This window comes from Polyodon spathula, chromosome 12 (genome assembly GCF_017654505.1).
Source record: "Polyodon spathula isolate WHYD16114869_AA chromosome 12, ASM1765450v1, whole genome shotgun sequence".
NCBI lineage: Eukaryota > Metazoa > Chordata > Actinopteri > Acipenseriformes > Polyodontidae > Polyodon > Polyodon spathula.
The window spans coordinates 12,872,120-12,886,655 of record NC_054545.1 but is presented as its reverse complement, the minus strand read 5'-3'; the positions used below and the strand labels follow the sequence as shown (position 1 = coordinate 12,886,655).

General features: G+C 37.1%; 1 protein-coding gene across 1 annotated transcript in view; it reads left to right on the top strand.

Annotated features, from left to right (window-relative positions):
* Positions 1–8,129: 8,129 nt before the first annotated feature.
* plekhh1 (pleckstrin homology domain containing, family H (with MyTH4 domain) member 1) overlaps positions 8,130–14,536 on the top strand; it is a 40,304-nt gene continuing 33,897 nt past the window's right edge. Inside the window, exon 1 of the mRNA XM_041266810.1 lies at positions 8,130–8,327. The gene's annotated coding sequence lies outside the window, so the exon portion shown is untranslated. The remainder of the gene's footprint in view (positions 8,328–14,536) is intronic.

Sequence of the window (14,536 nt, the reverse complement as noted above, 5' to 3'; positions counted from 1 at the left end):
CAGTATCTGGCTTTCTTTATTATGGTGTTGAGGAATTTAGCCCTTCACACAAGTTTGGCCATGAATACTGCTCATCCAAAGCCTTCTGTTTCGTAAGCAAATCCGTTATCTTCAGGAAATTTGTGTCCAAAGAGACTGTAGTGATATATAGTTATATAGTAGTATGTAGCACAGTCCATCTGCTAAAGATTGCCTATATGTATCAGGTTTTGCATTGTATTTTCTTTCTGAAGTTATTTTCATTTTAAAACATGATATCTGATAGATATTAGTTTAAAGAAAGTTTTCAGTTTCCATGTCTCACTCAGTTAATCTATTGCAGTTGCACTTCCTCGGTCATTTCACCAACGCAGTTTTTATGGGACACCATCATTTTATACCTATTTCACAAACAAACTGTGAGTGCAGTCATGGAGCTAACTATAAATATAATCGTCAAATTTGTACCATTCACAATTACCGTACATAACTGAAACAAAACCCCTAATTCTACTACTTCCATTATCTAAATCAGTATCAATCTTCAGACAGTCACAACAAGGGGAAGTATATACAGTATACCCAAATTAGAGTCAATTAAGAGGCAAGTGGGATGTTGCCATGTCACTCATTAACAAATTACCAGCAAATGCTATCTGAAGTTGAATCTGATTATTTCCTGTATATATGTCACCTTGGCAGTAATGGTAATGATAGTCAACATATATATACTGATTTTAAGAGGCTCCCTGCAAATGAGACAAGTTGAGAGGATATGCATAAAATATGTCTTCTAATGAATACTTAAGAAAATCACAATGGCCACAAACTTATAGTCTGTGTTTCAGACAGGGCTGAACTACCAAAATATTTTTTACACTACTCATAATGGCCCTTGTATCATTACTTTGCAGGCTCTTTGCTTTTATTTTGCAGTGAAACTGCTGATGAAGGAACCAATACCTCAAGCCAGCCGACGACCAAGTACAGGCTGGCAAATAAGGAACCCATTTCCTTCACCATGTTACACCACAATATCCTTGGCTTTTGGAGAACACTGGCTAAGTTTAGTAGGTGGAGTGCGTAAAATCACAATCCTACCAATCTTTGTTCAGCAAGATTGCATGTATTTAGTATAGCCTATGTAAGTGGCACTGATTCACCTCAGGAGCCCTGGGTTTAAAACTGGCTCACATTACAAGACTCAATTTAGCCCCCAACCCCCAAACATCAGAAAAGCACTTGAGAGAGGCCCAGGACTGAATTGAGACTGCTATTTATTTGATTTTTACACAATTGAACTAAATCCTTTCAGATGGAGAGAAGTTTGCTTATTTAGATTAGGGCATGCCATATGCATAACCAATAGTGGACCAGTGTTGCTGGACTGAGAGACCAGGATGTTGTACATTGCAACAACAAACCATGGCTTGTATTTCTTTGATCAGCAGGCTATTGATGGTTCACCAACATTTCCAGAGGTGTTATTTCCATTCATTTTTATTTTTAATGACGTGGAAAGTACTCAAAATTGAGAATCATCACTGGCTATGCATAGTTACAAAATGACACAGGAAGATATATGATATCCACTACTTTTACCTAATCCAAACAGTTTCAGATATACAGTAGGGGGGTATGCTGACTTGCAGTACTATGCTATAGGCACTCCACAGAAGCATGCACTAACTTCAAAGAGGTGGGTTCATGTTTTGTGTGTGTATTCTTTCATTATTAAAATATCAGTTGAGCAATATAACAAGGGGGTTCCCATTTTGGTGCTATGAACATTTCACATCCAGTTCCCTGTAAACATATTTATAATAACAATGTGTGGATCATAATAATAGGAATAATGCCTTTATTAATGAACATGCTAACATAGTTAACGTTAATTCCTTGGCCCTCACAGATAGAGACTCATGATTCAGCAATTGTGGGGCGGTTTTGTGATGTTGACATGTTGATGTTGATTCATTTGCTAGGCTAGAGTACACAGTAAAAGTAAAGGTGGGCATGAATCTGTAGGTAGGTAGTAGTAGTAGTGTGGTATATAAAAGGTAATTTCTGGAAGGGCACACAGCATGTAAACAGCACAAGGCTCTAATGATTGTTTTGACTGAGCACAGTGATTCATCCTCCAGCAAGGCCTGCTTATCCTGCACTTACATGAAAACTCTGAGTCACAAACATGACTTCAGCAGATGCCTGAAACACAGAATTTGGACTTCAAGGGCATTATTATAATCCATGCAGAACAACAACAGCAACAAAAAGAAACTTGGCTGGGGTTTTTAGCTAGGCTTAGCAAAAGGAAGCATTTTGGTTGCTTCACAGAAGTGTGCTTCTTTGTGAGGGAAAGTGTTCCATTAACTTTTTTCTTGAAAGGCCAGTATCAGTGCCTTTAAAAGCAGCTATGGCCAAGCGTTTTGCATCAAACTATAGAATCAACAAATTTTGCTTCATAAAGTCAAATGAAACCTGTTAAGTAAAATTCAACATATTTAATTACATTCCTCTTTGTAGTTTTCCACATACTTAATGAAAAAAACTGACAAAATTAAAAAATGTGACATTTCAAAATCTAACATGATATTGTACTACTATTCTGGTTTCTGGTAGATTTTTCAATATCATATTGTGGTTTGTTTGTTTACATGATGTTAAATAACAGATCTAAACTATATTCACATTATTTTTTGTTTTTTTAATAATTATGTCTCAATCCTAAAATTCTAGGTGATGCAAAACTTTTGGCCATAGCTCTCTCTCTCTCTCTCTCTCTCTCTCTCTCTCTCTCTCTCTCTCTCTCTCTCTCTCTCTCTCTCTCTCTCTCTCTCTCTCTCTCTCTCTCTCTCTCTATCTATATAGAATCAATATATATATATATATATAATATATATATATATAAATATATATATATAAAGGTCTGGTCAGAATTTATGTGTGGGTATTTATATGTGTTTTGGTGTTGGCTAGCTGCCAATAACATGTGAAAATTTGGCTGCTCCCAAATTGAATTGGTTGGCTGCTGCATAACATGTGATTTTTAAAGTAACGGACGAGGTGATATTATAACTAAATATTGGAAAACCGATCATTTTTCATTTTAATTGTGTTTTGCAGACCACTATAATCAGGCATTTATACCTTTTCAAATCGATCTGTGATCCAGGGTTTTTTCTTAAAACAAAACATATGGCCATTAAATGTCCGTGACGGGACAAAACGCACCCAGGTTTGTCAAATTTTAAATATGTATATATACCTTAATATATATATATATATATATATATATATATATATATATATATATATATATATATATATATATATATTTTTTTTTTTTTTTTTCATTGTAACAGATATAAAATACAATAGACAGCTTAACTGTTGTTTAGATTTACTTTGTGCATTTTCTTTTCAGTGATCACCATCTTGTGACTTTTTTTTTTTTTTTTTTTTAAACCGCACACAATTAAAGGCGCAATGGAGCTCTTGGTGACACTTTCTCAGTAAAACAGTACACCAGAGATACACAATGAAGCTGTCCCCTTCAACACTCTGCCCCCAGTGGATATAAGAAATACATTGGTAAGAAACACAACGGCAGACACATTTTGTATTTCATAGGGGCAGAGTGAAGGGGTGCTGGTTAATGGTGTACCAGCTCTACTTCCAGAGAAGATGTGTTTTTGAGAACTTCTTTCAGGTCACAGGGTTGCTCAATTTTGAAATAAGCAAATGTGCATTTGTATTCCCAACTATTCAGACTGGTCACCAGCAAACCAGTATTTCCTGGAATGTCTTGCAGAGAACTTTTGAGTGTAACCGTCAATAGCATGCTGGCTGTAACAAAACTCCTTAAACTGTCTTTGTAAAAAGTGTGTGGTGAGAATTTAATCGACCCCTTGCGATTTTACACTGAGGCAAAGTCCTGAAATGTTTAATTGTCACACCAGAAAACCATGAGAGCAATATTTAATTAAAAGTTTGAGAGTCATAAAAAAAAAAAAAAATCTTAATTTTAAATATATATTTTATATTTATAGATACAGTACATACACCACAAGTAGTTCCATATGCTGTACAATATTATATTAAAAAAATCACAAAAAAAACTTTTAAATGTCTTTGTAAACTTGAGAAAATCTTGTGCAAATAATGTTTTACACTCCTAATCTCAATGGGATTTTATTGCCATTTGATACAATCCGATGCAAAGAAATTTCAGATGGTTGTATCCCATCAATATCAAAGTCTGCAATAAAGTTTGTTATAAACTCACACATACTGCCCTATATCATTATTTAAATCATGCTATGAAGGAAACATCCATTCAAAGTGTATTCATATTAGCATTTTCTTCATGATACTGTTGTCCCTGCTTGTTTTGATTTGGAATTTATGTTCAAATACATTTAATTGCAATTACTAAGAAGTATACACATTGTCAGACAGCAGCATCCCTCTCCAATAGTAAAGCATGAAAGTATGTCATCATTCAAAATAATTTGGCCTTTTGTTATTTCAGTTGCAGGTTTCATGGGAGATTTTCTATTTGCACATTATAATTTTTTTTGTTTTACCAAATAATTGCAATTTGGTCATTAATCAATGTTTGTAAGTAAAATATCACTTCCTTTTTATCTGTTTTATAAACCATTTTGGTATTCTTTGTTCTTCACTGTATATATATATATATATATATATATATATATATATATATATATAATATATATATATATATATATATAATATATATATATATATATATATATATATATCTTAGCAATATATATGTTTAAGTTAGCAATATACAAACAACAAGCTAACGTTACAGTACATAATATGGCACTTGTGTATAAGCTGGTCACGCCCCAACAGAAAACAAATTACAGACCTGACAGTGGTCAGTTTATGAGATCAGTAAACATTGCCAGCCCTAAACAACTGCATACAACTATTCTTCAAAAACACAGTTTGCCTCATAACTAAAGAAATGGTACTTATATTACTGCAACCTCAGCTTTTTAGTTTTAAATATGGCAAAAATACCTATCTGAGGATAATGTATTATTTATCTTTAGTTATTAGTTCACAGGGTGGGAGCCAGGGCTGCAAGAGGAAGGAATGTTTTTTTGTAACTGAGGATTGGAGGCTTGGCCTCTAGACAAGGGAGAGAGAAAAGGACGGGCCGGACTCCAACTGAAAGAGGCTTCCCTATGGAGTCAAGGCTAGCCCTAATGGCCTCTGGGCCCCTGAAAACACAGTCCTCTTACTTCTCAGAGAGTCGTTATAGGCTCGGCCCCGTGACTGGATCCCAGTTATTGACTGGGTTCGACCCGCAGAGGATGGAATGCCTCCTACGAAGCCTTGACGTAAGGAAAAAAAGAGAGTCTGAAAGAACATATGTAATTGTTAGTTATGGGACTTGAGCACTAAGATTAAGAGGGCCACGTTCCAGGAGGGTAAATAAGGAGCCTTCTTTCTTGAGGTAAAATATAGCACATGAGCTGCGAAAGAATAGTGCGGCCTGTGGTCCCTTCTGACCACACGAAGAACCTGCAAAGTTATTGGAATTCCAGGTCGGGGAAGTGAGACTCACTACCCCACCCAAAAGATGAACCCACACCTGTGAAGACAAAAAGTTTGTGTGCCAGTGCATTGCATAAAAGCAAGAAGAGACAAACAATGACAAACAAAATAACTAAAAAAGATGTTTAGTGGAACAAGCTATGTGTCGGCTATCCGCTCGGCGAAGAGGGGGAAAAAAACCCTTCTATTAGGGGAAAACCTGTGGTAGTCCTGGCGGAGATTGCGCCCCCTACTTCAGGCAGTGATTGGATGTAGGAACTGACTGCTGAAGAGGACCGACACCCTACGGTCTTGATCAGGTGATGACTGATGCGGGCTCTGGCTGCTGATGAGGCTGCGCCAATCCTGAAGGAGTGTGTGGTGTAGAATAGTGGAGAAAGACTTGCTCTGATGATGGGAGCAGAGAGGGGAGAGGAGAACCAATGTCTGGTAAAGATGCTTTACTTTTGGAGCAATTATTCTTTTGGAGTAATTATAGGAAGTCTGGAAGGAGATGGGGTGGGGCAGATCTCGTGATTCCTCGGAATTTCAGACATACTGCTAGGATGGCTGCATTGTTGTAGATGCTTGGAAGATGGAGAACTTGGATGACGAAATTGTGGGAAACTGATATCCAACAATTAAAAATGAGCTGCTGGAACTACCTTTGTTGATTTTTCCAGTTGTGCAGCAAGGTGTACCACATTCTGATGTCAGGAGAGATGAGATGATGACCATCCTATGTGTTAGTTAATACAGGTTTGGTACTATCATGTCTGCTTGGAATGGAATAGGTGAGCTCACAATCAGAGATTTGGGTTTCACAACTCCAGTCATTCTCCTAATAGTGGAATTCCTTAGCTCATAGTCAAGACAGATTTCCAGACTCGTACCACTTCTCTCACCGTGTATTAATGCTTGCAGAACTTGAGAGGATATATTAGATGGGGATTAGCGTTTTGCAGTTTTGCAGCTGAGGCGAGAGCGAGAAAGTGCAATATGGATGTTGTGCCTTGGGAATAATGCAAATTGAAGTTGCTGAAGGGAGATAACTGGTTGTGTTTAAAGATTGATTTGATACTTGTAAGTTGTTATTGAGCTGACGAATGCATTCCAGGATTGTTGAGTGTGAGGCTGGATCGGATTTGACAGTGTCCCGGGTGATTCAGAGGAATTCTAATTGGGCTGATGGTTTACCTTGAGAGTGGGATGCCTACTGAAGAAAACAGGGACTTCTGATTGAAGGGGGGGAGGGGGAGGGGGGGGGGTTGTCCGAAGGTGAGCCTGAAGGTGGCGATATAAGAAGAAAGTCGTCTTCCAAGCTGATCCCGAACAGGTGGTGAAAACTGGAAGTGTACAGGATGGGAAAGTCCAGACAGGAATACTTTTTGTCTGGGCTGACTTTCCAGTTTGGTTTCTGAAAGCTGTTTATTTTATGTTCTGTTCAACAGCCTCTGTAGTAGCCGTTGTTTAATGTGTGATTCTGAAGCAAAATAGCGATCGAAGGAATAAGAAAGGGCTATCAACAGAAGAAATATATGTAATTTGCTTCTCTTGCGTTGGGTAGTAGTTCATTTAAACAAGGTTTCTTTTTTTTTCTCTCCGTACCTGTCCATATGCATTGTCCCCTAAAAGAGGTGAATGTCGCGGTGACCCATCAGTTTCATGTTCTCTCCGAAATCCGAGAAGTCGCGATTTCGGTAGAGCCCTAGTTATAGGAATCAGCCTTTTGTTGCGTTCCCCTTTAAGAGCCCGGGCTGTGTGCGTGTGTCAGTCTGCTCGTGTAGCAGTAACGTTTTAATACTCCAGTAGAGAAAGCTTTTTTGTGCAATGTGGTTATGTGATGGCGCGCATGTTTGCAGATATTGGCATCGTGTTGTTGTAGCTTTTAAATGCATTTGAATTAAACAAAGCAAGCTTCATAAACACAGTACTTACCTGCCGTTTGTTTAAAATAGCTGAAGCAACATTCAAACCGAGCTGCTTATCGGCCGTGTTGGCATTATCAAGAAAGAGCGCAAACCGTGACAGATTTTAAAATGCACAACCAGCTTTGCATGGAGATGGCTTATAGCAAACTGTGTATTTGTAGCCTAATTAATCTCGTTTACGTTTGCTTTTGCTTTTAAAGAAAAGACGCCCTATGTTTAAGGCAGTTTATTTATTTATGGATGTGTAAATACTTTGTCTATGTTTGAAAATCCGACTTTTTCACATATCCGCCTATACGCCAGTCCACAGGGGGTGGGATATGCGACGTTAATGTATTAACAATGCAATCCTGAAAAGTAATTACTGTCAATTTATGTATCCACCTCAAAGCAATAAAAAAGTAAGCACAATCTTCAACTATGGACCAGTACACAGAAAAATATATCCTAAAAAATATATATAATACAGTATATTGAAATTGTGAAGCAATGAATCTTTAAACAGAAAAAAAAAAAATTCAATTAGGTGTACTGTTGTAAAACAAAGGGTTAAAAAAAAAAGTGTTCTATTGTGAAGAGGGAGTCGTGATGTAATTTCCTGCGGTGTTTATGGGGGTTGGCTGTGTGTGTAACCTGACCCGTATCTCATCCTTTTAGGGAATAGAGAATATGAATCTGCTGAATGAGTACAAGTCAAAAGAGCTGCGGTACCTTCCCCTCAACTTTACACACTGACGCTAGGGAAAGAGAGCGAGACCTGATGCACAGGCACCGGGGAGCAGGGATGTAATTACGGGAAGGTGTTGATGAGAATATCGCGCAGAGGAAACGCTTTAGAAGGTAGTGTATTTGTATATTGGTATCACTTTTTGCTGTTAAATTAATTTGACCACTCTCTAAACTAAATTGAAAGGTCGGGTCCTAATTCCAAACTTTTCCTAGCGCAGAGAGGTGCATTTTGTAGTACAAAATGTGTGTGGCTGGGAGGCTTGGATTAACAAACTCATGCACCGCTGTGTTAATAATTTCATACAAAGTTTGCGTCCAATTATTCATTAACCTACAACCCTAGGCTGTAAAGTGAATACAAAGGATGAAAGCCAGGTGCTTGAATAAAGGAGCACGAAATTGAGTATCATTTGAAACGCCACAATCGGGTATGTTTGTTTTATTTTCTTCCCTTTTAGTGACTGACACACGCACACACACGTTATATATGTTTTATAATGCATAAATGATTAAAAGAGATGTCCAGCTTCCATTGTCATTTTGTAGTCCATTATGATTTTTTTTTTTTTTTTTTTTTTTTTTTAATTATTTTTTTATTTTGGAAACTGTTTTTAAAACAATGGACAGAAACATATTAAGACACACTGTACAAAGTACTTGATTATAGCGCTAAACTATTGTATTGCTATCGCGGTTACAGGTGCCAGTTGTTCTGTTTTACTATTAATTACTATGGTTCCTGGCACTGGTACCACATTACACAGTAGAATGCCAGCAATTAATTTATAAAACCGTTATTGAATACTGCTGTATAATTAATTCGGGTAATCTAGCAACACCAATGGGAACGTCCAGTTGATGGATAATATAATTCTATGTATAATACAAACATACTTGAACTCTTCATTGTGTAATTAGAAATGTTTGTTTGTTTATTTTCATTTCAGACCACATTTCTGCTGAACACAGTTTTTATCATTCTGTTACAGTACAATTTTAAATGTAAATGCTTCCAGCTGGAAGTGAGAACTTCTATCTGGTGACAGGCATACTACAGGTCTGCTAAAGGGAGATTATGTAAGATAAAGTATTGCCTTACAGCATCTTTCTGGATGGGGCAGAGTATTTGATGAAGTTGGTTCAGAGCTCAGTGAAATTGGTCTCTATTTTATTTTGCAGTTATTTTTAATAGTTGTATGTGAAACTACTCTTATTTAAATTAACTGTGGAGGAATTAGGCGTAAACTGGCAATCCTGAAGAACTGTTGAGATGAATGCTAAGTTTTATAAATCAAGTAAAGGAGTATCTGTTATTGGGTCAAAGATCAAGATCTGGGCAATGGGTTATATAAGTCAATTTATATTTCAGACATTTCCATGACATCATTGCCTGGAACATCAATATATCAGGATGGCATTTCAAAAATCTTAACTAAATTACGAAAAACAATTTTTAAGCCCTGTTTTGAAGCAAGGGATTCTTCATGCATAAAACTAGCAAGAAACTAATCGAAACAGTGATTTAGCTGCTACAAATTGATTTAATGATGCAAAATCGTTTTTGCAAATTTTATAGTTATTTTTTCTTTGCACGTGTTTCAAAATGGGAGCAATACTTTAAAAGAAAAAATGCCAGTAACAATGCTAAAACGTACTTTTTTTTTTATTGTTGCTTGACTGACTCCACTGAAATAGATATTGTATTTCCTAGTACACCTACTGTACTGTTGAAACTCAAACATCTTATAATTAAATAAAGGGACTAAGCATGGCTGTTTCATTTAATTCCAATAACTACAGGGATCTACTGCATGTGATTTTTGTTTTTGCTTCCAATTATGGTACCCCCCAGGCTGAAGAGATTGTTAACACCTCTGCATGGCGGAATCTTGGGCTGTATTTACCGAAGGCTGGGTTATGCTCATAATAACAGTGGACAGCCTGTCATTAGAGGGCTTACTAAGGGAGGTGGTTTGCAGGTGGATTAAACAACTGGAGAATAAATTATCTAGATTACTAGAGCAAAATGCCAAGATACAGTGTTTGACTTGGTGAGTAAATTGTCAGGATTAGGAGAACAATACAAATGTTTCCTCATGGGGAGAATTACCCCCAGATTAGCAGAGAAAAGAGCAACACATTCATTGCAAGAGGTATGTTGGCAGGTTTTGTGGGTTAATGGATGGGGCAGTGGTTCCTGACCTTTAGATAGGCACCACCTTGATGTTTGTTTAAGGAATTTTCACACCACTGCCAGCTTCTCTGTGTTAAGAAACAAGATAGCATCCATATTCTATCCTTAAAGAGGAGCAGTGCTTGCTTGCAATCGCCTCAGCCTTGCTAAAAATCCATTCTCTGGGTACTGACGTTACTTAAGATGCTTCTGGCCAAGTGGGTTACTCCTGGAAAGCGACCTTGGTTGTTTTTCTTCCATTCATTTATGTATAATTGAATAAAATTAACCCAACTACAATTGCTTTACATTTTTGGAATGGGGTGCGAATGCGCATGGTCAAAATTCAAGTAGGCAGCGGAAGCAGTGTTAAAAGTAAAACAAATTATGCACCTGCTTTACCATCGATGGTGATCAAACAATACATTGGATTCATAGATTGATGCATCATCACAGATTTATGTAGTCTCATTGAAAATATAATCTTTGTATGTGCAGTAAGCTATCACAAGTTTTTAAATAATCCCTATTGGTATTGAACATCTGCTGATTTCAGCTGTAGAAATGCAATTTCCACACAGGTGGATTGAAATATTACTTTAAACAAGGACCTGTACCTATTTAGCACAGTGCAGGTCATACATTGAATGTAACTTAAATATAAAAAGACAGTTACAAAAACAAAATTTAGGACAGTCTCCTGATGAAATGTAAATTTGATTCCAATCTAAAGATTTGGATTAGCGAGAGGTTACTGTAGTAGTCAGATTGCTCACAGTAATGCCAGTCTGATCTATTCAATAGAAAACATGCAGTTATAACAAGTTGGGATTGAACGTGTTTTCTGCTAAAATGTCTGTTTGCAGTTTGTTTCCTATTTGAGTTTATTTGTGCTTTAACCACGCTCCGTTTTGAAATAAACTGCACAAACAAACCAAGTATGAACGGGCCCATAGAGTGTGATCATGGCTTCAAGGAGCAAGCTGTGGTATGTTTTAATATAAAGTTTTAATATAAGTTGTGGTATTCCATAGCTTTAATGATTAAAATCGGCTTGCACAAATTCAGTTTATCTAAACTGCTACTAAACGTCTTCAAATTAACTTGTGGCTAATGACACTTGTTTGAACTACCTTTCATAAAGCCAGGTCGATGTATGTTACAAATAGATTGTGAAAGGCAGCTGTTTTGAACAGTCATAAGTCTCTTTCTGATGCCCGGTCACTCTTCTCACCTTGCACAGTGTCCACAGAGGTCCCCAGGAAGTTCAAATCATTTTCACAGGGGAAAACGGCAGTCTGAATTCGGGTGGCTAGATGTGGGCTGACATCATGCAATCTGTAATCCCTTGCATCATCTGCTGCAGCTGTGTGATTAGCAATACCAGAGAGAGAGAGAGCATATCTGGTACTACATTAGATTAAACAAATCTCTGTTTTGAAAGCCATGCTTTCTGTACATTTCAGGCCTTTATAACGAATGGAAGTGCACAATACAGTAGGTAAGATTTAATGACTGTTTTGTTAGTTACAGTTTAGTTAAAGGGGTTATAAACAATTAAATAGTTTTCAACACAAAAAATTATCATAATTGTCAACCTTTTCCCACCATATTTATCTTGTTTGGATTTGGAGTTTTTTTTTAGTTTTATGACTGATATGCAGAGGATACAAATAGGTGTTTCTGTTAATCTTCTATCCCATGACATCTGTCTTAAATGCTCATATATATGTGTTCTTCACTGTGCATTGGTGCACAAAGATCGGTTGGGGGGGGGGGGATCCAAGCTTGAGTTCAGGGAAAAGTCATGCAAGTTGTTTCCATGGCTTTGCTTGGAAAAGTGAATGATGTCGTAGTTTATGCGCTCTCCCATTGTATATTCAAAGCAATACAAAGCGTTGTTACCACAGAGTTACTTTGTCTGCCTGCCTGTTTAAACTCCATACGAGAACCACTGAACTCGCCTTCTACACTGCACATCATCAAAACCGTGAAACGCTTGGTGACAGCATGCTTACAGTACATTAAGTCCAAACCAGACAACAGGTTATACAAATCTTTGGTGGAAAAGGATGCCCTACAATGCCGAAGGCTGTAGGTATGGATAGGGTGAGCAGTTGCTCCAAAGTGCTGCAGTTTTCCTCCTGTATGTTCAAGTGAACCAATACGTTTTCACTTTAGATAATGGGATCAGCCTGTGTTTGTACAGTATCTTGTTCAAAAGCAATATTGGTTCCGGTGAAGTAGTTTTAAATGTACCAAGGAAATTGCATTTCAGTAGCAGAATTTATCCAGTTTACCATGGTAGTGAGTTATTTCAATGATAGGATTTTTTTTTTATCCCATCTAGTTTTAAACTAGTAATCCATAATTGCTGTACAAGTGTAAATGCAATTAACCCCTGTCAAGAGGCCAAAAGTAATATTTTCTAAATTGTTTTCTAAACTCATTTGAAATAGTCTGTTAATTTATCCTGTTGGAGTGTTGTGTTGGTTAGGATAGGAAACCTACTACAGTAAATGAAGAATGTAATCCTTTTATGAATATCTCGGAGCTTAAATTTCAGCGTGGGATTGCGGGAATCGTGCATTTTCCAAGTTGCTCCAGCATATCTGCAACTTTCAGTGCGGGAAAATCCCAGAGATATATTTTAAGACACCAATCTACCTTATTTTTCACCCAATTTAGAATGCCTGAAATGCTAGAACAATTGCCAAGGAGTTGGGTGTTGGTGACGAAAGCACTATGAGCCACATTGTGAGTAGTTCTGGTTAAAAATGAATAAATAGTAGTGCTGGATATTTTAAGTGCCGCAACACTTTATTCTCCTGTGTGTGATTCTTGGCCGTTATCTTTAAGCATTCTAGAAACTCTGTACACTGCAGTAAGTAAACAGTTTTGAAAAAAATACAATATTAAGTCTATCTCGGTGTTTTGCAAGCGGTGACTTTCGCTTTAACTCTTAAAACTCAGCCCCATTCATTTTGGGGCGCCAGCACACTAAAAGGTTACAGACATATTACTCGGGCACAGTAAAAGTCACCTACATGGCTTGTTTAAAAGTACAGATTCGGGGCTTTCCAAAGAGGTATTCAGTGTGTGTTACTCCTAGCCGGAACTACGACTGTCTGAAGTTAAGCCTCTCATCATGTGAGTGAGTTAACTGAGCTTCAATGGTGCAGTGTTTTTTTTTTTTTTTACACATCTATGATTTACAATATGATAACATATATTCTCTTCTCTACAACATATAGTATGCCTGATCCTGTTGCAGCTTACATAACATGAAAGGAAATGTTGTGGCCTTTCATTTGATATGTTACTTGCATGCAGTACAAACTATCCAGTAGTTACACATACATAAAATAAAACTGTGAAAAACAGGTGGAAATAAGGCTGAGTGTAAAGAGTGGAAATGGAGCGCTGGTTAGAAAGAAAAGCACCCTTTTCTTCTGCTGCAGCAAAAACTTCGTCAGCCAAAGCAATGGAGAGTGCTCTGTCTCACAGTGATGAACAGCTGTTAGGTCTCCTGAAAACAGCTTATTTTAAAGCAACACCAGTGTGAATGATGAGGCAGTAAAATATATATATAGTTTTTCATATGCATAAGTGCCTTTTTTAGCAATCCCCCTCCTAAAATTTTGGAATCCCCCCCCATTGGCTGCAGCATAGTGGGGAAATCCCTCCAGCACACAAAAAAAATCAAGCCCTGATATCTTACACTGCATAGTGCCTGATTTTAAGTGATTACACAACAAATGTTTACTGTGTTGTATTCTGATTTGCAAATATTGTAGTGATTTTAGTGAGACGGTGCATCACAAACTCAGATTGGCACACTTAAGCATATTAATTACATATTTTAAGGGAATCTTTTTAAAACCTTTACAAATCGAGACTTTTAAAAATAAACACTACTACAAACCTTTTGATTTAAATAGATTTATAAATTAGTTTTAATATGGAAAAGTCAGACACAAATGATATATTGGTATAAAGACCAGGACTGGTTAGCTGGGCTGCTGTTTTCATTTGGGTTATTTTTCCTAGATCTCTGTAGAGGACTGCTGTGCCCTTTTGATTGGATCATTTTGTTTTGCTTGGTTCAATAATATCCTCTGTAAAGTTTGAAGTATAGTAATGCACG